We start from the raw sequence: 26516 nt of genomic DNA on the forward strand, positions 1-26516 counted from the left end.
GAGCTACTGTCCATATGTCGCTAAGTTTCATTGCCTCCGCTTTCCTATTAAAATTATCCTGATGCTTATAAGTTTCAATGGCTTCTCTACATAGTCATGGATAATAATTTGACGTTGTAGATAAAATTTCTGTTTCAGATATCTTCACTTCGTGCTTTCCTGTCTGAAGATTGTGCTCTGCTACAGCTGATTTTTCTGTTTTTCCTAGTGGGCGAAGACTTTTGTGCTCTTTTATCCGTGTATTTACGCTCCTCTTGGTAGTTACAATATAAAGTTCACCACACGTACACGGAATTTTGTATACACCACATATCGAGAGAGAAGGGCGTTTATCCATCACAGATCGGAATACTTGACTTATTTTCTATGTTGGTCTCAGGACCGGTCTGATGTCATGTTTCTGTAAAGTCTTAGCGATTGTTCCTTGGTCGCAAAACTCTCTATCCCTGAATAGCCATTTTTCAGGAAGACGTGATTCAGATGTTTTATTTCAGTATCCAAGAGTTTCGATGTTTATATCCTCTAGGCTCCTGTCGATAAATCTGTGACGAAAAGCTCTACACTTTGCTGGAACCTTTGTGTGAACCTTAGTTGACTGATGAACAATCCTCAAGCGTCAATCGAAGGAGAGATTTGTAAGTCACTTCAATCCTTCTTGAATTAAATTTCCGTGACATTCTATCAACGAATCTCAACCTGGCATTTACTTTGCCTTCTATCGTTTTTACGTAGTCATTCTACATTAGGTTGTTCCTGACGGTTGCTCCTAGATATTTCAGAGTAGTTAATGGTTCCAGTGATTCTTTGGAAGTGGTGTGATAGAACAGCAGTGAATCACTTCAGCTATTTACTCGAAATATGTTAATTTTATTCATCTTCAGGGTCACCTGCCAGTAACTGCAACGAGTCAGAGGTTCTTTTCCGCTCCTTTCTACAATTCGCTACAGTCTTCTGATAGTACTACCTAATTACAAACAACAACACACTCTGAGAATAAACTTCCAAAGATGTCCAACAAATCGTCACTATATATGGTATACCGCAACGGCCGTGTGACACTTCCGTGAGATACTTCCGAAATTACCTTTACATATGATCGATTTTGTTCCGTTAAGAACGACTTGTTGAATTATATCTTAAGGTAGTCTTGAATCCAGTCATATATATAGTCCTATACACGGCTATTTCGTATTGGGTCCATCAAACGTCAGTGCAGGACCGTAACGAATGCCTTTCTAAAGTTAAGAAACACGGATCCAACTACTGCTCCTTTACCTACGGCACCCTGGATGAATAGAGCGAACTGTTTCCCACGCTGTTGGTTGTTCTAGAAGAGAATTTTGATCAGGATCGCCACAATGCGTGAGCATAGAACATGTCGCATAATCCCACAACAGTTAGACGTCAGCGATATACGCCCATAATTATGCACAAGTGTTTGACGAATCGGCCACGAAACAGAAATAAAATTCCCTTTTTTCCAGCTCCATCATTGCTCCAGCGACTAACGTTAATGAAAAAATCGGAAATAGTTTTCGTAGAACTGTGATGGAAATATCTGTACGTAATTTTCACAAATATTCGTTCACGACGCTATAGCCACGCTAGGGCTTAAGATACACTGTTGTTGGACATAGCATATGGCCTTCCATTTTTGGGACTATGTCGGTCTACCGGTGGAAACTCAAGTCTTACAGGATAACTTTATACTCCGGCTTCCTACCCACATGTTAATACCTTTTTTTCTGGGGTTGAGTAGAGGTATCACGTTGAATCGCATATCAAGTAAAAAGGTCCACAGTACTTTGGCGGTTTCTAACTTAATGTGCTCAATGCACATATTCTAACACTCGCAAACTCACTCATCAAAACCTAAGGGTACTGTCCGCTGACCTAGAATCATGAAATTTACCAAGAAGCAAGGTTTCACTGTGAAGGTATAGGAAGAAATCTGAACATTACAATTTTGTAATTACATCACACAAATTTATTTTGGCATTTGTTATCCGTCTGTCTGTTTGTTCGTCGGTAAAGACCCCATTCCCTCAGGAACGTCTAGAGATATCGTTTATGTAACATAGTTTTGTCTACGATCTCTTGGCGGTGTAGAAAATTTAAGCATGTAAATGAAATCAATCAAGAAACACAGCCGTCTTTCAAGACCTCTTTTCCTTCGGTTCGGGATGAGTTCTAAGGTTGAAATTTCTGTGAAACATAAGATCTATGGTCCCTTGACGATGTAAAAGCTTTAAGCTGCTAAAGCAATGCGGTCAATACATACAGCCATTTGGTCACATATTTTTATAGTCACAGACTCACATCAGAATCTATAAATACTCAATCTATTCACACAATCAAGTTTTTATAACTATAATTTATAATTCCAGGTACGCTGCTAAGTTTGATTACTTTTATTTTCCAATATGCCAAATTCAGCTCAGTTGCCGTCATGACGTTATTTGCAAGTAGTTGATACATAATTTGGGAACATTATTTCTAATTTTATAGGTAATTTTAAATGAATGTCATTACTGCACATTTCTACAAGCCTCTTATGGTTTCGACATCCCTGGAATATCGGTGGGTCGGTCATTTTCTATCTGGTTCTTGTACATAATGTACCAAAATTCTGTATCATTCACTTACAGAAAACCTGATGGTGGCAGTTCAGCCAAAGTAGGATTATTGTAAAATAAAGGCAATCCAATTTTGCAGCGTGTCTGGATTTCTAAACTACAATCATACAATGTCCTTCAAAGTCAAATTCTACATAAGAGACCGAGAAGAAGATAAATGATTGTTAATTCTTACATAATTAAGTTTTGAGGAACTATGAGAGTGCGAGTTCTGTTTGCCGTTGTCCGTTTTTTCCCCAGTATCTACGCAATAATTTGTATCGAAGATGAGACAAATCGCGAGCGTTTTAAGGTCACTCGTCACTCTAGCAAACCGTTCGAAGCAAATGATCGTCACAGCTGTAGTCTGTTCTACATCTAAATCTACGTAGATACTCCGAAGCCGCAGTATGGCGCGTGGTGGAGGGTACCCTGTACGACTACTTGTCATTTTCCCTTCTTTTCCAGTCGCAAACCGAGGGAGGAAAGAATGACTGTCTATATGCCTCCATATGAGCCTTAGTTTCTCGTATCTTATCTTAGGCTCATTGTATGTTGGCGGCAGTAGAATCTTTCGACAGTCAGCTTCAAAATGCCGATCCTCTAAATTTCCTCAACATCCTGAATAGCGTTTCTCGAAAAGAACGTCGCCTTCCCTCTAGGGATTGCTATTTGGAGTTCCTGAAGCGTCTCCGCAACACTTACCTGTTGTTCGGATCTACCGGTAACAAATCTAGCAGCCGACCTCTGCAGTACTCTGATGTTTTCCTTCAATCCGGATTGGTGCGTATCCCAAAGACTCGAGCAGTACCGGTACACAAGAACAGGTTGCGCCAGCGTCCTATATGCGATCTCCTTTAAAGGTGAACCACTCTTTCCTCAAATTCTCCCAGTAAAACGAAGTCGACCGTTCAGCTTCCCTAGTACAGTTCGTTCCACCTCACACTGGTTCAAATGGCTCTGAGCACTATGGGACTCAACATCTTAGGTCATAAGTCCCCTAGAACTTAGAACTACTTAAACCTAACTAACCTAAGGACATCACACACACCCATGCCCGAGGCAGGACTCGAACCTGCGACCGTAGCAGTCCCGCGGTTCCGGACTGCAGCGCCAGAACCGCTAGACCAGCGCGGCCGGCCCACCTCACACTGCTTTTCAACGTTACGCCCATGTACACTACTGGCCATTAAAATTGCTACACAACGAAGAAGACGTGCTACAGACGCGAAACTTAACCGACAGGAAGAAGATGCTGTTAAATGCAAATGATTAGCTTTTCAGAGCATTCACACAAGGTCGGCGCCGGTGGTGACACCTACAATGTGCTGACATCAGGAAAGTTTGCAACCGATTTCTCATTCACAAAGAGTAGTTGATCGGCGTTGCCTGGTGAAACGGTGTTGTGATGCCACGTGTAAGGAGCAGAAATGCGTACCATCACGTTTCCAACTTTGATAAAGGTCCGATTGTAGCCTATCGGGATTGCAGTTTATCGTATCGCTACATATGCTGCTCGCGTTGGTCGAGATCCAATGACTGTTAGCAAAATATGGTATGAGTGGGTTCAGGAGGGTAATACGGAACGCCGTGCTGGATCCCAACGGCCTCCTATCACTAGCAGTCGAGATGACAGGCATCTTATCTACATGGCTGTAACGGATCGTGCAGCCACGTCTCTATCCCTGAGTCAACAGATGGGGACGTTTGCAAGACAACAACCATTTGCATGAACAGTTCGACGACGTTTGCTGCAGCATGGACTATCAGCTCGGAGACCATGGCTGCGGTTACCCTTGACGCTGTTTCACAGACAGGAGCGCCTGCGATGGTGTACTCAACGACGAAGCTGGATGCACGAATGGCAAAACGCCATTTTTTCGGATGAATCAGAGTTCTGTATACAGCATCATGATGGTCGCATCCGTGTTTAGCGACATCGCGGTGAACGCACATTGGAAGCGTATATTCGTCATCACCATACTGGCGTATCACCCGGCGTGATGGTGTGGGGTGCCATTGGTTACATGTCTCGGTCACCTCTTGTTAGCATTGACGGCACTTTGAACAGTGGACGTTACATTTCAGATGTGTTACTACCTGTGGCTTTACTCTTCATTCTATCCCTGCGATACCCTACATTTCAGCAGGATAATGCACGATCGCATGTTGCAGGCCCTTTACGGGCATTTCTGGATACAGAAGTATTCGACTGCTGCCCTGGCCAGCACATTGTCCAGATCTCTCACCAATTGAAAACGTCCGGTCAATGGTGGCTGAGTAACTGGCTCGTCACAATACGCCAGTCACTACTTTTGATGAAATGTGGTATCGCGTTGAAGCTGCATTGGCAGCTGTACCTGTACACGCCATCGAAGCTCTGTTTGACTGAACGCCCAGGCGTTATCAAGGCCGTTATTACGGCCAGAGGTGGTTGTTCTAAGTACTGATTTCTCAGGATCTATGTTCCCAAATTAAGTGAAAATGTAATCACATGTCAGTCCCCGTATAATATTTGTAGAATGAATACCCGTTTATCATCTGCATTTCTTCTTGGTGTATCAATTTTAAAGACCAGTTGTGTATTTAAACAACGTAACTGTGTCAAGCAGTACATTAATAAAACTGCATCCGAACATCGCAGGTTAGATCTTCCTAACCATCCGCCTTAACATACGTTCCTCCACATTTATGGGTAACTTCTTGTTACTTGCTACTCAGTGGGCTGTTTGTGTGCGGTTTGTTGATGAGGTGCTCTACACGCCGGCCCCTTCCGCAGCGCTCCATTCAGAACAGGCGGACCACGCACCTCGGAAAGACGGTGCAGCGGGGCAGCAGGTAGCCACGTTCCAGGGCGGGGACAGTCGTTTATCGCGCCAGAGATAGCGGCCGCGGCCTGACGGGATGATAGAGCGAGCGCGCGACCGCCCCTCGTCCGGAGGCCACACACGTCTGGCCAGCGAGGCCGGGCCGAGGCGAGAGATAGCCGCCCTGGGCAGGCCGCGTGCCGCCGGCAGCGCCCTCATTCAGATGCAGCCAGGATGTCGGGTCACGCGCACCTGGCCCTCCCAGGTTTCATGGAGGACAATCTATTGGAGCCTAACCTAGCAGAAACGCACTCGTGTTCGTTACTGAAAGGATCCAGTTCCATGAAACAGGGAGAGGCCGCGCTCTAATATATCACACAGGGTGGTCCACTGATCGTGACCGGGCCAAATATCTCACGAAATAAGCGTCAAACGGAAAAACTACAAACAACGAAACTTGTCTAGCTTGAAGGGGGAAACCACATGGCGCTATGGTAGGCCATATAGATGGCGCTGCCATAGGCCAAACGGATATCAACTGCGTTTTTTTAAAATAGGAACTCCCATTTTTATTACATATTCTTGTGCTCATCTTCTTTATTGGCTCTACAGATCATGATGAGCCTTCGCCACTTCTACAAATTCCTTCCATCTCTCTCGGTCCTTTGCCAATACTCTCCTGTTTCTATAGCCCATCTTCCTAAGATCTTCGATTACTCCATCTTCCCATCTGGCTCTTGGTCAACCACGTCCTCTCTGCCCTCCTGGTTATCCTTGTAATATTATTTTTGTTAGTTCTGTATCATACATGCGAGCCCCAAATTCCGCCCACCTCAGTCTTTATGATTTCACTATCCTTCTGATGGGTTGGTCTTTGTATATGGTATACAACTCGTGGTTGTATCTCCTCCCCCACCTTCCTCTTTAACATAATGGACCGATAATTCGTCTAAGTACCTTTCTTTCAAATGCATCCAGTGTTTCAATATCTAGGTGTTAATGTCCAGGCTTCAGAGGCATATGTAAGCGCTGGTCGTATAAGTGATTTATACATAGTTAATTTCGTGGTACGATTAGGAACCTTGAGGATCGAAGTCTTGTTAGGGCAAAATAGGTTTTGTTGGCCAGTATTAAACTCTGCTTAATTTAAATGGAGGTATCATTTAGATGTGTAACTGACGAGCCCAGATACCTGAAATGTTCAACTCTCTCAAATGTATAATTGCGCGTTGCTGTTACATTTGTCATATTTTCTCTATGTGCTTTTCCAGCTGCCATATATTTTGTTTTTTGTTCATTAATAATTAACCCCATGTTCCTACTGGCCTGTTCTAGAGCTGTAAATATCTCTTCCATTGCTTTTCGGGTTCTAGCTAATATATTCGTGTAGTACGTAAAGAAATATGAATGTTTTAGTTGGACCACTTTTTTCGCTTTGTGACTGATGGCGCTGTACTAGTCACAAACGTATAAGTACGTGCTATCACGTAACATTCCACCAGTATAGACGGTATTTGCTTCGTGTGTACTAGTCACAAACGTATAAGTACGTGCTATCACGTAACATTCCACCAGTATAGACGGTATTTGCTTCGTGATACATTACCCGTGTTAAAATGGACCGTTTACCAATTGCGGAAAAGGTCGATATCGTGTTGATGTATGGATGCTGTGATCAAACTGCCCAACGAGCGTGTGCTATGTATGCTGCACGATATCCTAGATGACATCTTCGAAGTGTCCGAACCGTTCGCCGAATAGTTGCGTTATTTAAGGAAACAGGAAGTGTTCAGCCACATGTCAAACTTCAACCACGACCTGCAACAAATGATGATGCCCAAGTAGGTGTTTTAGCTGCTGTCGCGGCTAATCCGCACATCAATAGCAGACAAATTGCGCGAGAATCGGGAATCTCAATATCGTCGGTGTTGAGAATACTACATCAACATCGATTCCACCTCTACCATATTTCTATGCACCAGGAATTGCATTGCGACGACTTTGAACTTCGTATACAGTTCTGCCACTGGGCAAGATAAATTACGGGACGATGACAGATTTTTTGCACGCGTTCTATTTAGCGACCAAGCGTTATTCACCAACAGCGGTAACGTAAACCGGCATAATACGCACTGTTGGGCAACGGAAAATCCACGATGGCTGCAACAAGTGGAACATCAGCGATCTTGGAGGGTTAATGTACGCTGTGGCATTATCGGAAGGAAGGATAATTGGCCCCCATTTCATCGATGGCAATCTAAATGGTGCAATGTATGCTGCTTTCCTACGTAATGTTCTACCGATGTTACTCCAAGATGTTTCACTGCATGACAAAATGGCGATGTACCAGTACTTCCAACATGATGGATGTCCGGCACATAGCTCGCGTGCGGTTGAAGCGGTATTGGATAGCATATTTCATGGAAGGTGGATTGGTCGTCGAAGCACCATACAATGGCCCGCACGTTCACCGGAACTGACGTCCGCGGATTTCTTTTTGTGGGGAAAGTTGAAAGCTTTTGCTATCGTGATCCACTGACAACGCCTGATAACATGCGTCAGCGCATCGTCAATGCATGTGCCAACATTACGGAAGCGAACTACTCGCTGTTGAGAGGAATGTCGTTACACGTATTGCCAAATACATTGAGGTTGGCGGACATCATTTTGAGCATTAATTGCATTAATGTGGTATTTACAGGCAATCACGCTGCAACAGCATGCGTTCTCAGAAATGATAAGTTCACAAAAGTACTTGTATCACATTGGATCAACCGAAATAAAATGTTCAAACGTACTGACGTTCTGTATTTTAATTTAAAAACCCTACCTGTTACCAACTGTTCGTCTAAAATTGTGAGCCATATGTTTGTGACTATTACAGCGCCAACTATCACAAAGCGAAAAAAGTGGTCGAACTAAAACATTCATATTTCTTTACGTACTACACGAATAAGTAATAAAAAAATGGGGGTTCCTATTTTAAAAAAACGCAGTTCATATCCGTTTGACCTATGGCAGCGCCATCTAGCGGGCCAACCATAGCGCCATCTGGTTTCCCCCTTCAAGCTGGACAAGTTTCGTTCTTTGTAGGTTTTTCGCTTGACGCTTATTTCGTGTGATATTTGGCCCGCTCACTATCAGTGGATCACCCTGTATAGGAGGAGTAGCGGAAACAATGAAACGCATGATAAAGTGATGCGATTGAGTTATCTGTGTGTGATATTCTTGTGGTTACATTCAGATCGTCATTCTTAACGAAGAGACGTCTTCAACAGGAAGTGTATGCCCGTGCAAGTGAGATGGTGGATAATGGTATAAGCTCCATATGGCTAACCGTTGATGGTGGCGTTGTAGACAGAGAAACCGCTTGACTAGAATATTGCAGCGAAACGTGGTTTGACCTCAGATTATCGACACTTGACGTTTCAGCCGGCAGCAGACCCTCAAACGGAACAATTGTGTCGTGTTGTGCGTACATAGGCGGAGAGGCCCGTGGATTTGCGACTACTCGACAGCCAAACAGGCACGAGAAGCATTTCCATTCATTGCATATCGAAAAATATGCATCAGGATCGAATTGACGTGGAGTGGCACATAAAACGAATCGCAACAACGACAGACTGACATTCACTGGAAGAATCCTCGTTGCCCACTGACAAAGGGGTAGTTTGCAATAAGTTAATGCTGCTCTTCGGTCTGGGAAGCGTACCGGAAAGACATGGCAGAGGAAATAAAGAAGGTACAAATAAGAGCAGCGCTTCTCACCACTGTTTTTTCAACAAGATGCTCATTCAGGACCAGTGGCAGACGTTAAATGAGAAATTTCGTGAATCTTAATGTAGTTTACTGTTAAAATTTCAAGAACGTTAATTCTCATCTTTTTTTGTGTAGTCACCGGTGTTCTGACTGGTTTTATGCGGTCGGCCACGAGTTCCTCTCCTGCACCTACTTCTTCATTTCAGAGCAGCACTTGCACGTCCTCAGTTACTTGCTGGACGTAATTTATTGTCTTCCTCCACAGTTTTTACACTCTACAATTTCCTTTGGTACCATAGAGGTTAATCGCACACATGCCCTATCTATTCTTGTGAGTACTTCACCAACATTCAATTCTTCACTTATTTTGGCGACAACAACCTCACTCCTCATTTCCAAACTCCACATAATTTTCTACATTTCTCTGTAGCACCACAACTCAGACGCTAAAATTCACTTTTGTTCCGTTTTTCCCACCGTCCTTGCTTCACTAACATACAGTCCTGTACTCCAATCTCACATTCTCAGAGATTTATTCCTCAGATTAAGGTCCGCATGTCGTAGTAGTATACCTCTCTTAGCCAGTAATGCTCTCTTTACGTATGGTAGTCCGTTTTTTATGTCCTTGCATCGTCCATACTGAGTTATTTTCCTTCCAACATAGCAGAATTCCCTCGTCTAGTTCATTGTCACCATTTTTAATGCTGTATCTCCCTAGTGTCATTTCTGCTACTTCTCATTACTTTTGCTTTTTCCGGTTTATTCTCAATCCACATTCTGTACACATTATAATGTTCATTCCACCCAACATATACTGGCATTCTTCTTCACTTTCACTAAGCTTAACAATATCAACGAATGTTTTCATTGATATCCTTTCTCTCTGAATTTCAATCCAACTCCAGAAATTTTCTTTTATTTCCGCCATTCCTTCTACGATGTATAAACTCAACAGTGGAGATGAAACACTTGCATCCCAGTCTTACACACATTTTAATCCGAGCACTTAATTCTTTGTCATCCAGTCTTATTGTTCCCTCTTGACTCTTGGACATATTGTATGTTTCCAATCTTCCCCTACAGATTACTCCAATGTTTCTAAGAATTGCAAACCACTTGCATTAGTTTACATTTACGATCACTTTTTCTAGGTCGACAAATCCTGTATGGGTGCCTTAATTTTGCTTCGGTCTTGCTTCGATTACCAAACGTAATGTCAGAGCCACCAATACGGTGCCTTTACCTTTCCTAAAGAAAACTGATCGTATTCTAACATTTCCTCAGTTTTCTTACACATTCTTCTGTATTTTATTCATGATATGAGCTTCGATACATGAGATGTCAATCTGATTGTCCGATAGTTTCCAAAGCATTCTGCCCTTGCTGTATTGGGATTTGTGTGGATGATGTTTTTTTTCCGAAAAATGTAATAGAACGTCCCTAGTTTCACACATTTTACGCATCTACCTGGATAGTCCTTTAACTGCCACCTCCTGCAAAGATTTTAGAATTTCAGATTTAATGTTAGCTACCCCGTCTGCTTTATTTTATCAGAAGCCTTTTTACAGTTCTTTTGACTTATGCCTCTAATACTGGATCTTCTATTTCTTTTATATAGACACCAGTTCTAATAAGTCTTCTCCCCCTCCCCTTCGCAGTGGCCTTCAGTGTACTCTTTCCACCTATCCGCTCTCTACGTTTAGCAGTCGAATTTCCATTGCACTTTTGCTGTTATGATCCTTGTTTTTAATTTGCAGGAGGTCTTTTGTTTTTCGGTTTCTTTACATTTTTCCTGCGACTATTTCGCCTTAGTTGCTCAGCACTTCGTTATTTATTTTATTAGTGAGGGATTGTAACAGCACTATTCCTTTCTTTGCCTGAACCTTTTTGTACCTTCTCCTTTCGTCAGTGAAATGTTTCCAAAAGTTTCCTCGCAGTTACATTCGTTGTAGCCATTTTTGTCTGTCCAAGATAAGTGCTTGCCCTTTTTAGGGATGCCCATTCCTCATCAGCTACTGCCTACGATGGTATTCCTTACCGCGGTACCCATATCCTTAATCAACGCCAAACGCATCTCATCATGCCTCAGTGTTCCTGTATCCCATTTCCTTCCACACACTGATTCTTCCGAACGTTTCCCTTAAGCTACAGCCTACCCTTCATCACCACCTTCTTATACTTACTGAAGTACCCGTTTAATTTCATTATATACTTTCTGTAGCGCTTGATCTTCTAAATGCGACACTGACGTGTATACCTAAACTATACTTTTCGACGTTGGTTTGCTGTCGAATCCATTATTAATAAATAGTATTCCGTTTATACTATTTTCTGCCGTTATTATTGCCACCCTACATTCATCTGACCACAAATCCTTATCTTCTTTCCATTTTATTTCACTGTTAGTCTGTATCTAGATTCAGTCCTAGCGTTTCCATTTCCTGATTTACAAGCTTTCCCATAATGTTCAGGCTTCTGAGATTCCTAGTTCCGTGTCGTAGAGCGTTGTCGTGCCATTAATCTTTGCTGATGGTTCCGCCTTTCGGGGGCTGTTTCATTATTCAAAGTGAAGACAGTGCCCTGAACTTTCGTCCACTTTTACTCCCTCTTTGACAAGGTTGTTGACAGAACGAGGTGACTTCTTAGGTCGAAAGTCTTCACCGCCACTTTTGATGACTTTCATTCAAAACTTAAGCAATGGCTCGGCTCGAATACGGGAGCAATGACTTCTTGATTACTAGTCAAAAACGTTACCGCTAGGAGAATCACTAGTGTATTGCTTTCTCTTTCGCATAACTCCTGAAAAGACTGAGGCTCACATGGAGGCTTACCAGCCACAGTTCCTCCCACGCACTATTCTTGCATGGAACAATAAAGGGAGGAAGTGCTCGTGATATGCAAAGTACTTTTCGTCACACAGAGTAAGTGCCTTAGAGTATAGAGAGTGATACAGACATAAGTGATGGTATTGTTTGATGTCGTGGGTTGGGTGCAAGATCCACAGGTTCTCTGGATCAGGTTATCTATCATGGCTTCTGTTAATATATCCACTGTGGGCAAGCGATCTCTGGGGGTCAGCATTGATCTCTCGCGTCCATGTTACGCCTCAGCTCCTTCGAATTAGAACATCCCATTTATATTCAGATCGAAGGCCAGGGAGCAAGCTGCCGCTCTAGAATGATGATGAACTCACGTTGCAGTTTCTCTCTTACTACGCCACTCCGTGCTGCTAGAAATTTTAGTATTTCGCATGGAATAATGATACAAATGTACCAGTAAAACACATGTAAAACTTTCTTTGATGTCATCGACAAAAGTAGCAGCTATCATCGTTAAAATGTCAGTGTAACACTTCCGTGGACATGACCTCATTAGTCAATGCGTAACAATCGCTGATGTTTACTGAGCCAGTCCATTTGCAGTCGCGTTTGGACTTTGACACAACTTCTGACGATGTAGGGGAAGTGCCTCTGAACTACATGAAGTTCATAACTAAATTTTTGCTTATTTAAGGGATGTCACTGGCTGAACACAAATTAAAAGTCGGGTAACCCACACTGGACGTAGCCCGATGACAGTTTAGCAAAAAGTTTTTAAAATGCATTCCAGGATCAGAATGAAGAAGTGATTGGATTACCGTCTTCGACTTATGACCAACAAAGCATCGTATGACCTGCTTAAATAGAAAGGAAAATGGCATAGCAAAATGTTAGGAAACTAGATATCAAATCAAATAATATTTCATGTATTGTCATAAATACTTTGAATACTTTATACAGTAAATTGTACACTAAGTGGGATCGGAGAAACGCTGATAGTGTCAACATAGCAGCCCTCTGACTGTAGCACATAAGAATTACAGTCAACTATGTACAACGATCATTTCAAAAGACCTGCACACCACGCATTCGCACCGGTAAGATGGCGTGATCCATTTAAAACTCATGTCATTTGGAGCGAGGCTATCGACGTCTGGTGTCATTCAGTTTTAAAATGGAACCTGTAACGTATTCAGGTCAGTTAAACTTAGTGGTCAGCGTTCCTACATCAAAATAACCAACCAACAGGAAGTTTACAACGCTTTGAGACAGGTGTGTAGTAATAATGAAGTGGATTCTCGCACAATAACACACTGGTCTGCTCGTTTACACAGAGGTCGGGTAACCACTGAACACAACCCAAGAAGTGGAAGACCACCAATTGTAACAGATTACACCTCTCACGTTAATGTTAATGTGATTTTGAGAGAGGATTCACGAAAAATAAGTGAGAAAATTTCGTGTCAGGCTACAGTGCTATCACTTAAAAATTACGGAACCATAACTGAAAAGTTGAAGACGACAAAAGTTACTGCATGAGGGTTCCGTGTTATCTGAGAGCAGAAACCTTGTCCCGAAAGAATAGCAGAACAATTGCTCCAACGTAATCTAACGGACGGAGAACAGTTGAAAATGATTGTTGCAATTGATGTAACCTGTAAATGTGATTTTGAGCCTGGACTGAAGTCCTAGTCATCACAATGGAAAAGTTCCCAGTCTCCTCACCCGAAAAAAAAATCGGCTGCCCACGGTCAAAGGTGGAAATGATGAGGATTTTTGCATATCAAGTGAATGAGGTCATAGCTACAAATGCAGAGCCCCATGGGACGTCAGTAACAGATACGTACTACAAGGACAGTTCTACGCAACATTGTCTGGATGATTTGCACATATTCAGAGGCAGTCATACAATTGGGAGCAAGTTACCCTCAACCCCTTAAGTATTATTATGCTTATTAATTTATGCCCCCCGTTGGGTTGGCCGGCCGGTGTGGCCGTGCGGTTAAAGGCACTTCAGTCTGGAACCACGTGACCGCTACGGTCGCAGGTTCGAATCCTGCCTCGAGCATGGATGTGTGTGATGTCCTTAGGTTAGTTAGGTTTAATTAGTTCTAAGTTCTAGGCGACTGATGACCTCAGAAGTTAAGTCGCATAGTGCTCAGAGCCATTTGGACCATTTGGGTTGACTGATAACGTCTTAAAATAATCCATCCTACTTGGGAAACCCCCACCTCTCCCCTCCCACTCTTCCACCTACTCCGCTGGGAGAAAGGATGTCAATCCTGGGACACATTTTCGTCACCCCCTCCTCTAACCTACATTTCAGTTCTGAGCCACTTTTCACCCTCCCCCGCCCATGTCCCAAATTCTCTGCCTCCACTGCCGGAAACGCCATGCCACGTTCGATGTCAAATTTGCCAAAACATTGGTGAGAAATAGCTCAGTGATAGGATCTCCACTCTTGTGAGGTCACATCACATCCTATTGTGGATACTTTTAGAGTTAGGACAAATTCTTTGATTGAAAAATTCGATAGGATTCATTGCTACAGCTGACTTGTATATTCGGTGGGAAATAGTCCACTGGCGCTGTCCTACCAAATTAATTGTTCAACAATTTACACAAGGCAAGGAAAAGACCCCTGGAACGTGTAAGTCTAATAGATCGCTTAAGATACTTAGCACCACCTCACTAAGATTCTTCTTTGTAATGAATCATATATCAGGTCTTCAGCATTTGAGAATATCTCTCTCTCTCTCTCTCTCTCTGTCTTTCTCTCTCTCTCTCTTTCTATCTCTCTCTCTCTCTCTCTATCACACACACGAACACACACACACACACACACACACACACACACACACACACACACACACACACATAAATACGTTTTACAAATCAAATAATTAAATTTCGAAAAAGAAACACTAACCACAAAGAGCTCATAACACTAAATGCATCCAAAGTCTTGTGTGCACTGGCGTTGGAGAGCACTACCAATTCTTCCACTCACAGTCCAACTCAACACCACCAAAACGGTTCCACATCACACTAAACATACCTGACCAAAGAACAATCTCTGGTCACATACACTAGCGATTCTCGTGTTTGTGCCATATGCAAACTGAATGAGTGCTGGGAGCCACAACCGCACAAACAGTGGACCAGAGGCCTGGAAATTTATCAGCCGTCCCAGTAGTTGCATACCCATTTGCTGGTAACCAAATGCTGGACATACCAGACGCAGAGGCTGGACATACCGTCACTAAGATTTGACAGATGGCCACCGATCAATTTACATGGAGGGAATTGAGCCGTGTCGCTCGATCCGCGATATTCCCGCCGCCGGTATGGGTCATCATTCCGGTGGTGTGCGCAGAGCGCGCGGTGCAGCCACCTACTAGGCCTATCCGGGAGCGAGGGGAAGATCTAGCTGGTAGCGAGGACTCTTTTCTTTTTTTTTTTTTTTTTGGCTTCGGGACGCCTAGCAGTAACATCGTTTGAGAAGTCTGGCGGGCAGTACAGGCGCTGTGCGAGGCAGCAGGAAGAGCACATGTAAAAGGGGCTGTTTACCGGGGTGACGGCGCCGTAGGAAATAACGCCGACGTGAAAGCACTCACGTTACTGGGAAGCCGTTGGTATATTTCGCTTCCTGCATGTCTCCTGGCACCGGGATCTGCGGTGGCTGGCTTCGTCGAAGAAGCAAGATGGTAAGGGCCTTGCTTGTACTGTAAATTGTAGCCGGAATCGACTACTGGGTTCAGTGCTGTTGACTTCATTTTTTTGGGCGGCCGTTGCTGCTCCTACTGAGTCCGTCTTCGGATGTGTTAATTCAACTTGCTTAGTACGCAAGGTTCTAGTGAGACCTGCATGTGATGTGATGGTTGACATTTACTAGGGCCTGGAGTGCTCATACATTCTGTTTGTAGATTACTATTGTCAGTGTTAACCGCCATTGAAAACAGTTTGGCTGGTCCTTGTCTAAGTGTCTCCTGGTAATGGTATTTACATCACATTACGGAGTTAAGCTGGCCAATATACATTGATAAAATTCTCCGTGGATATATCTTGCTATGAATTGCAATAACATTACTGTTACGTTTCTATCTGAAGTGATATTGTGTCTGAGAGACACGTGTGTAATTCCAAATGAATTGTGTGTTTAAATAGTTTGAAACTAATTGTATTAATGAAAGTACAAGAATGCCTTCAATGGCAGTATGTGTATATGGTAATTAATTCTGATTTAATAAAAATTTTGTGGCTATTTGCTGAAGTCGCCTTGTGTTTTGCGTTGGGGGTGGGGGTGGGGGGCGCTCTCGATATACCGTTAACCTGCACGCTAGTTACTTGCATTTGATTTCGTTTTATTGAGACTTCTGCTGTTTGTCTTGGTAGCGCTTGGGGGGCCTTGAGTTGCGTCTTGTGTGTGCTGTTGTGTATTTTCCGACCCCTTCACCAAAGCGCGCCGGCTGGCCGTGTATCTAGTTCGCTCGCGGTTTAATGTATAATGGGCCTTACGCACGTAAGATAATAGATTTGTACTGCTTAGCTGATGTTCATTAATAGGTTGATTAATTCTACAGATGATGCGCTGTAATGAATTATTGTGTTTTTAGTTACTTAAGTGTGTTGTAGATACCCACTAGTTCTGGGATTTTTCGTGCATGTTCGTTACCGTTGCCTCTATGGTCTGTGGGTCCATGCAGAGCCTGTATTGGAAACAGATGAGTGGGCAGGCGTCCGTTTCTGGGCGTAGTATGTTGAAACCCACGAGGTTGCTTGGTCACATGAAATTTTATATTTTATATCCTATATTGTAGGATGCCTGCCACTTAAGTAACGTGAATGGGTGCCATGGTATGTGATTTGTTGTTGCCTGTTCTCTGATTTACTTTGGTTATACCAGTCACTGCAGTAACGAAAGATTACATTTCCTCGTTAAATTTTAGTAAATTGTTCTTCAGGTTGATCATAGTGTTTGAGTAAATAAATTTTTAACTCATTTCACTAAATGTGTGATAGGCCATAAGTGACGTGGTTTAAGAATGTTCCAGTTTTGAAGTAACTTGTTCTCACCTAAATGGTAATTTTAAAAATGTGTTGACGATTTTGTTATTTGTCTTCTTTAAATGTGCCAAATAAATGTTGAGTGCAGCTGTCGATGTTGGCTGCCTGACGTGTCACTTGGTCCAGTCCCACCACCCCACACCCTGTTGTGCTGAGCTTGTGTCGTTGTGTAAAAGTGGCATTCGATGCTGTGCTGACACATCAGGGATAATAATCCAGCGCAAATACACACTATAATAAATCTTCTCAAATTTCCACGTAACAATCGGAGATCACATGCAACGCAGGCATCTCTTTCGGTCACTGCTCAAGCAGCATACCCTTATAGTCGCTCTTCAGCTGCCTAGAGGACACCATGAGCGTCATGGCCAGGAGTTGTTCCAAACAGATATGGGCTACAGCTGATAGGTTGCAGATTTGCTTCGTACCTGCCAGTTATGAGAGGCTAAGACATGTGTACTGGTCAACTGAAGCCTGGAGACCATTTCTGCCATTGTCCATGGATGGGTATCCCTAACTCTGAGTACACTGCAAGACAAGTATGCATGGTTTAGATATATAGGTCTAACTGCAATTCCACCCATGACATTGACTCCTCAATTTAAATGATCCACTTTACTCAATCCGAAACAGAGATTTTGTTGCCATTACACCAAAACTGTAGATTCCTTCATTCCATATGAGTTATCTTGGGAGACAGAAGCAATCAGAGCACACACACATTTTCACATCACAGAATGTCCTGTACAGCAGTATGGGCATAGGCTATGTTTCCTGTCTCATCATTTGAAGAAATCTGTTCTTATCAGTTAAGTGTCTGTTATATTTTGTGTTGAGGGGGGGGGGGGGGGTAGGAAGAAAGGCTCGAACCTGTCGCCTCTTGCCTGAAAATGTGCAGACAAGTCCTGGTAGCGGTGCTCGTGGTGTCCTCTGGGTGGCTGAACAGCCAACTAATGATTGTGTTGGTTGAGCTGTGGACTGAAGCAGGTATGTTTATGGCGTGTGGTCTCTGATTTTTACATGGAAATCAGAGAAGATTCTGTATGGTTAGTATTAGCACTGGACGATTATTCCCCCAATAAAAATAGATCAGGTGGTATCTGGGGAGTCATGGTGACAGTCTCTCAGGCCTTTGCACATCTGGTACACAATGCCTGTGTGGGCCTCTAGTCCCCTCCCGGCCAGCATGGCTGTGGCTACCAGCCCTCCTGCAGTCAGCAGATGGCACATGATCTGCGATCATGAGCATGTGCAAATGGAGATTTTTTTTACAAAGTATGTTTAGTGGAAGATGTAAATATTGTGGTGGTGTTGAGTCAGGCAGTGCATGGAAGACGGTGGTTGTGTTCTCAAACGCTGTTGCTTTGAAGACGTTGGATATATATAGTGCTAAAATCTATTTGTGGCGGTTTTCTATTTTTTTCAAAATTTAATTGCTTGATTTACGAAGTGTGTGTACGTCTGACACTCAAACACTGAAGACCTCGTATGTGCTTTATCATGAAGAAGAATCATCATAAGTTGGTAGTGTGTGTTTTAACCGATCTGTTTGATTTACGCCTTCCAGTGGTTTTTGCCATCCTCGTCTCCTGTTCATTATTAAACAGTTAATTTGATAGGATAGTGCCAATATACTATTTCCCACCAAATACGCAAATGAGGTGTACCAATCTATCCACTTGAGTGTATCACTCAAAAGCCTGTCAAAATTACTGGAAGAGAGTAATGGAATCAATGGGTTGTGGGATCTGATCCCACCTGAGGCATTAAGGATCTTGACTGCACCAGAAACGTGTGAGGTGACGTCATAAGAGTGCAGATACTGCAACTGAGCGATTTCCCACTAATTATTTCGATTAATTTACATCATAAGTGGTGCTCCGATTGTGGGAGAGGACTGGGAGGGGTTGGGAGGCAGAGAGGAGGGAGGAAAGTGGTTCAGAACTAAACAAAAGATTATGAGCGGGTGCCAAACAGTCTACCATGATCACCAGCACTTTTTCCAGAGGGATGGTGGGCGAGGTGAAAGGAGAGGGGGAGGGTTGTGAGTTTCTAAGAAGGATGGATTTATTTTTAAATAAATCTGTAAAGAGTCAATTAACGCAACAATAGGTTAAGAAAAAGGGATAATTTGCCCCTGAATGTATCGTTGTCTCGAATGTATGCAACCCGCAAAAGTAAAGTGGTGTAGAACTCTCTTTACCCCACTAGTTTCCAGGTTTTTGTGCAAAATGTTCTGTAGCAGAAAATTCGCCAAAGAAAGCCTAACATACTTGCAACTTGTATCCTCATTTTGCACAATAATGCAAGACCACATATGACATGATTCTGAAATTGAAGGAAAAACTCCATGGATATTGTTTTGGTATAACTGATGAAGGTCCTAGTGAGGTGACCTGAGTAATCAAACAGCTGAAGAATGAAGGTACCCTATTCTGAATACAGAAGCTTCCAAAACATAGGGAAACTGTTATAAGCAAGACTGGACATTATTTTGAAGGCCTGTAAAGGTATTTTGAAAATTTATTATTTTCTTCAATTCTATACTACAGTATGCAGACCTTTTGAAAAGAACCTCGTAATAATAAATAGTCGGCAACTTTTAAATGATAAATGTGAGGCAAATAAAATTCGCAAGGTAAATCTTACTGTGATAGAAAGACATCTAAAAGTTAAAACTAGTAAAAATTTACTTAATTACGGTTGTAGATAAGTTTGAAGTGCCCTGGAGCCAGAATAAATGACACCTAACTACACACACGACCCACTTGAAATAAAATGCGCTGGTATGTAAAATCCAAGTAAGAAAGTAGCTTTTGCTTAATTTTTCATTGACAAGTGACAAAGCTCGATAAAAGTTGGACTAAGCGTAGACAGAACAGCTACAGTATAATACAGAATGTAAATGAAAGAAGTACCCAATGAGACCAACAGACGTGACACTTTTATTCAAGTCATTACACTGAAGTCACCACAGTTCGTGATGGACCGATTCACTTTAAAAATGGCGGCATGTTGTTCTTAATATGGTTTGTGGTCGCCATGGACAATATTTCATGCTCTTGAACGGCTGCCTTGCTGGCTGCAACGTCGGTAAGCAGTTCTAGTGGCAGGATGCTGCATTCCGCCAACAGTGCCGTAGTGACCGGCTGGATGGTCGTCTTTTTATGTGGACTTGCTGCATTACGCCTCTCTAACGCACCTTACACGTGCTTAATGAGATTGTAGGTCGGGCGAACGGGCATGATAGACCATTCATCGAATATAATCTTGTTTGAAGTGCTCCTTCGCCCGCACAAAAAATGGGTCAAATAGCTCTGAGCACTATCGGACTTAACATCTGAGGTCAATTAGTCCCCTAGAACATAGAACTACTTAAACCTAACTAAGTCAAGGACATCACACACATCCATGCCCGAGGCAGGATTCGACTGTGACCGTAGCAGTCGTGCGGTTCCGGACTGAAGCGCCTAGAACCGCTCGGCCACCGCAGCCGACCCACTGGTACAATTCGGCCGGCCACTGTGGCCGAGCGGTTCTAGGCGCTTCAGTCGGGAACCGCGCTACTACTACTGTCGCAGTTCCAACCCTGCCTCGCGCATGGATGTGTGTGATTTCCTTAGGTTAGTTGGGTTTAAGTAGTTCTAAGTCTAGGGGACTGATGACCTCAGATGTTAAGTCCCATAGTGCTTAGAGCTATTTGAACCACTTGAACCCGTACAATTCGTTTCATTCGCGAATTGTCATATGTTAAAAACACATCGCAGTAGAGTACATGGTTGAAGGAGGACAGTGTTACAACAACGCTGAGCGGTGAGTATACCCTATTTGAACATCTAGATCTCAGTACACCCATGCAAAATTATGCTTCCCTACACCACAACACCTACACTTGTAAACCGATCATGTTAGACAGTGCTGGACGCACCCTCACATGGCGAGAGGTGGAAGGACAGAATGCTCATAGGCATCATGGACACTGTTGCGGCCGGCCGGGGTGGCCAAGCGGTTAAAGGCGCTACAGTCCGGAACCGCGCGGCCGCTACGGTCGCAGGTTCGAATCCTGCCACGTGCATGGATGTGTGTGAAGTCCTTAGGTTAGTTTGGTTTAAGTAGTTTTAAGTTCTAGGGGACTGATGACCTTAGAAGTTAAGTCCCATAGTGCTCAGAGCCATTTGAAGCATTTTTTGAACACTGTTGCAGACTGCCCGCATCCTCTCATGCTTGACGACTTCCCAGTTGGCGATAGCATCATCTAGTGGGATAACTGTCCGTCTCACAAGGCCACGATCTTGGAAAAGTGGTTTCAGGAGCATGATATGGAACTCACATTGACGTCTTGGCCGCCAAATTTGCCTGAACTGAATCCGACCTAGGATGCTTTCAAGGGTCTTCCCAGCGCTTTGAAACCACCATCTTGTAATCTGCAGGAACTACGTGTCCTCTCAGTAGACAACTCTTGCCACATACCGCCGCACAGCTGGTAAGAACATGCAGAATCTTTGCCAAGAAGAGTAGCTATTGTATCGCGTTCCAAAGTGGACGACCAACACACTATTGAACAAATTTTCATAAAATTTCGGCTCAACAGTGTATATAGAAACACAATTTAACATCGATTAAAAGACGAATAACGAAAACATAATTTTTTTTTATCACGACTGCTTTAATAGATTCTTGAGTGATCTAAAGTTTATTCGTTCAGTCGATCGAAAGACAGGTGATAATGCAGAAGTTAACGTTAATGTCCACTACCATGCATAGTATAAATACTGTTCGTACTCTGGTAAGTAGCAAACATTTCCAACCCAACACATTCGCTTTACTGAACATTGATGTTTGTGAATTAAAAATTATTCCTTTCGGAAAAGCAGGTAAGGAATATTCAAAGTATTTTGGTTTTACACAATGTGCGATTCTACTGTTAACAACTTACGCACGTTGTCTTCTTAAATGGATCGTCATCTATCTCCCATGCTTATATCAGCTAATCGTGATTTGCTCATCTCTATAAATTTAGGTAATTATTTAGATATATTACCCTGATATTTGGTATCGAATAGGTGAATGTTTCATTGCTCTTTTTTGAGGCGGCCTCATTCCCTCCCACTGAGCCATCAGACACGGATTACAATTTAACTAATGGATCCAGTTAACAGGTATTAATCATCGTGTGTTACCGATCTTGGGTTTAACCACGTAACTGCAGTTATAGTGAAATAGGTTTCTCAAATAGCCACAAGTAGTAGGAATCCCAATTTCTGAGTTTTTGTACGAGGTTAATGAGTAGAGTTACCAGGCAGATTCTCTTATCTACCAGAGCTTTTATTATTTTCAAACAACAGTATTATCATGTTAAAAGCAATTCACTTCGGCACTTACTCACCGGAGGTGTCGTTGTTCCCAGTCTTGCTAATTTCAACTGCTAGTGCCTTTAACATGTTCCGCAGCCTCAAAATGACGTCCGTTTAAGATAGTGTCGAGTTTAGGCAAAAGAAAAAATCAGAATGACTCAGATTAGGTGAACAGGGAGCCCGTCACATCAGATAGCGCGTTGTCATAATGCAGCATTTACTTGTGTACAATGTCCAGTCTGACTCGATTAAGACTTTTTCTGAGCCTTTCAACGACATCTGCGTAAAAATTTGGGTAGCAGTTTATCCTAGACAAAGAAACTCTTTGTGCACGATACCTCGTCTGACAAAAAAAGGAATCCAGCATTGTTTTCATCTTCGAAATGCTCATTCGAGCTTTTTTCGGTCGCGGAGATGTCTCAGTTCCACTTTGCCGCTTTGCCTCGGAATCATGTTCAATAATCCAGGGTATAATCACGTGACTGAGCCATTAGTTGACAGTGGCAATTCTCTCAACAAGATTAACGCACACATTTCTTCGATTAGCCATCGGCTCAGCTGTGAGGTTTGTTCGCACCACTCGTTGTTAAACAACAGTCTGACTTCACACGAACAAGCAGACTTTCGATGTTTTCATCTATTTTTGAAGTTGAAGGAACTTACCAATCCGATATTACCCAAATTATTATTAAAAATTAGTATATCCTGTAAATCATAGTGATAATAGTCTCACCTTCCCATTATCAAATCATCCTTTCCACACTGTACAGAACCATGGATTGAATCATTGCCGACTGGAGTTTAGTATATCTGCGTTCTTAATAAACATTAATTTATGAGGGAACACGAAAGAAAAACGTCTATGTCACACCATTAAAAGTGTCATCTTTCGAATCAGTAGATTGAGAAAACAAGTATCTTCAGACCAAAACATAGATAATACTGCCTGAAAAGTATGACTGAAAGCAGAAGCATTTACTATATGTGAGCTGTATTATCTTCGCCTAAAGAAACAGTAGAAGTGGTTCAAAAATGTTTGTGTAGGTCTATGCAACCACACCATAAGCTCATGCACAATACTGCCTTACAACACCATGCGGTGTTTCCTTATGTTCTATGGTGAGTGCATTTTCTCTGACAACGTTTTCAGAGGTTTCAGTAAAATATGTCGTTATAGTTAATTTGCAGTGTCAGTTGAATTTACCCAGCGCGAGCTAAAGGTTGGAACTCAGCAAAAGCAGAGACACCGCTACAGTGGGGAAGTTACATAAAGTAATTTGGCAAAATATGTAAAACAGTTAAATAATAACAATAAAACATATCTTTCAGTTCACACAACATTTTCACGTACTAGAAGGATCTTCTGGTCTTTCTTTCAAAAATGGTTCAAATGGCTCTGAGCACTATGCGACTTAACTTCTAAGGTCACCAGTCCCCTAGAACGGCCACTCCGGCCGGTGGTCTTTCTTTCCTTTTTTTTCGTAGAAAACCATATTCTCAAATCTCTCTAATTTATAATACTAACACCTTCTTCTCTTTCTGCGCTCAGTTTCTCAGTTATTACGGAGGGATGCTGACTCAGGCAAACAAATGGGAGGTTGCGATACACGAAATGGAAACCAAACAATGTCATTATACCCTTACGTCAACTGATGTGTATAGTGTTACATTTTGAAACAATGTTTTTGTGTGTGCACTGACTGATAGTGAGAAGTGAATGGACAGCAGTAGCTTATTACATTATTATAAAGCTTCTTTGAAAAACAATATTGTACACAAGTGATAAACAGAGTGGAGTGCGCTTTATTAAGTAGACTGGCCTTTCATTCGTGAGGGAGGAGGCTCTAATCTCATACCATCATCCTTATCCAAGTATTCCGTGGCTTTAATAAATTACTTCATGTAAGTGCTGTGGTGGTTCTTACCGTAAGAACGCAGCTGACAACTGTCCTTTCTTTATCAAATTAGAACTGTAAGTAGATAAACGTCTGTACATGAGAATTACGTTTCTAGTTGTTTGTTGTTATAATGACACGTCCAGTATCTTTGCAAAAGTGTTTCGTGGATAAATGAAACTACAACAACGGCAACAACGTCCACTTGTACTACTACTAGTACTACTACTAGTATTACTTATGCAAATAGGGCATCAAAAGATGGACGAAAGTCCGAAACGCATCGCGCAATGCGTATATAAGAAAGAGAAAAAATTGAATGAATAGTATTTAATTGTTCCCATAAACGTAAAGCTACATTTCAGCCAGTGTTTAAGGACACACAAGAGCCACTATGGCTAACCGAGTTTAGTTTTCCTTACTTTCTTTTAATCTGATCGTTCAACAATAGATCCAAACTTGAAACTTGTCAGATCAAGAAGGGTACCTATACTACTTTAAGGACATATTACGTGACCTTTTCTACTTTTGTAAACGACTACTTATATCTATCCCTTAGTATTTCCGGACATGTGAAAGAGAACCAAGAATAATCTGAAAATTGTGGCATAACTCTCAAATACTTTGCTAATGTGCATATATTATCCAACGGTTTTATACGTATGTATTTCATTCGTTACAATGCTGAGGTAAGGTTCACTAACTATTCGCGATCATTGTTCCTTCTAAAACTACATTTACAATAACTTTTATAAACGTAAAGCTCAAATGATTTATTGACCACATACGAGATTGATGAATAACTGTAGTGTTACGCTATACTTAATAATCTGATCTGCTTGGAAGGATACCTGTGCCAAGTACTTACGTGGACGTAGCACATAATTCTTATTACCTTTTAAGGTTAGTATATAAGTTAGGAGTTCCCCCAAAAAGCCATACTGTTGGACATAAACGAACACAAATATGTAGACTAACTGATTTCTGTGTCCATAAACTTGCTGAATATTGCTATAAGATGGAATGAAACTATACGTTTACTGATACCTGTCTCTACTTATTTCCACAACATGTCCCTGAGTTTGAACTTTCGTCATCAGGTGGATAAATGACGATTAGTTACTAATTCGTGATAATTGTGGCATTGGCTAGTGGAGGAGAACTTGTTGGATAAGAATCTGTGACCACAGGAGACGTTCATCTACGCAATCATTTATCTCCACACTGTTCCGACATTTGCTCTAAAATTTTCTTTTGTTTTGCTATACGTCATTTGCAATTATTAGGTTCTAGACGCCATCTCTGTTCTCTTCAGTAATTGTAATGAGTGACGTTGTTTTTAACGTAACATGACGCATAACGAATCTTTTACCAATTGAGATGATATAATTATACTTACAAATTTATGTTTTAGTTCATCCTTTCAGTCAAAGGCCTTCACAAAACTATTACACACTTATCCGTTATGTACTTCTGTATGGACGGTGCCACAAATTTCCCCATATTTGTCACACAACACTTATGCCGTATCAATAAACAATAATCCATCCGAAGATAAAGAATTAAACTTCCGAAACTCGCCATGAATGTAAACAATCAGTAACTGGTAACATTAAACTGGCTGTTACACTCGAAATTAGTAAGTCACGGTGAAGCCAAATGAAAAATGTTCACATTCTCATCAGGAAAGGAGCGTAAGTGAATGTTTTAGTGAATCTACCACTCTTCATTTTAGGTCTCCGTGAAGTACACCTAACAACCGTAAACATTGTTTCCTGTGTATTAATACGTATTGCATTACATTAATCAAATATTTTAGGTTTTGACAGTGCAATACCGAGAAGAGTTGTCCTTTCTCCGATATCGAGAGGGTTTCATACTGTAAAGAATGGAGAAAGATCACTAATGGGTCGCGACATGTGTCCTTTCATTACAGCAATCGTGTTATACTGGTGTTCTTTTCTCCTTTGTCTACAGTAGGAATGTTTTCGACTTGGAAAAAGTACACCTCTCCTGCTCCACACAGAAGGATCATATGGATTCTAGTCTCATTTACTACCATGCTTAATCAGTTAATAAGACTCAGAAAACTATAATTCACTGATGAAGGTATCTCAGGTTATTAACCGATCTGTAGGGCAGTACTATCGCAATGTTTCGACGAGTTTCGTCATCTTCAGGCAAAGGCGATTTCATCTCA

Source organism: Schistocerca piceifrons, chromosome 7 (genome assembly GCF_021461385.2).
Source record: "Schistocerca piceifrons isolate TAMUIC-IGC-003096 chromosome 7, iqSchPice1.1, whole genome shotgun sequence".
Classification (NCBI taxonomy): domain Eukaryota; kingdom Metazoa; phylum Arthropoda; class Insecta; order Orthoptera; family Acrididae; genus Schistocerca; species Schistocerca piceifrons.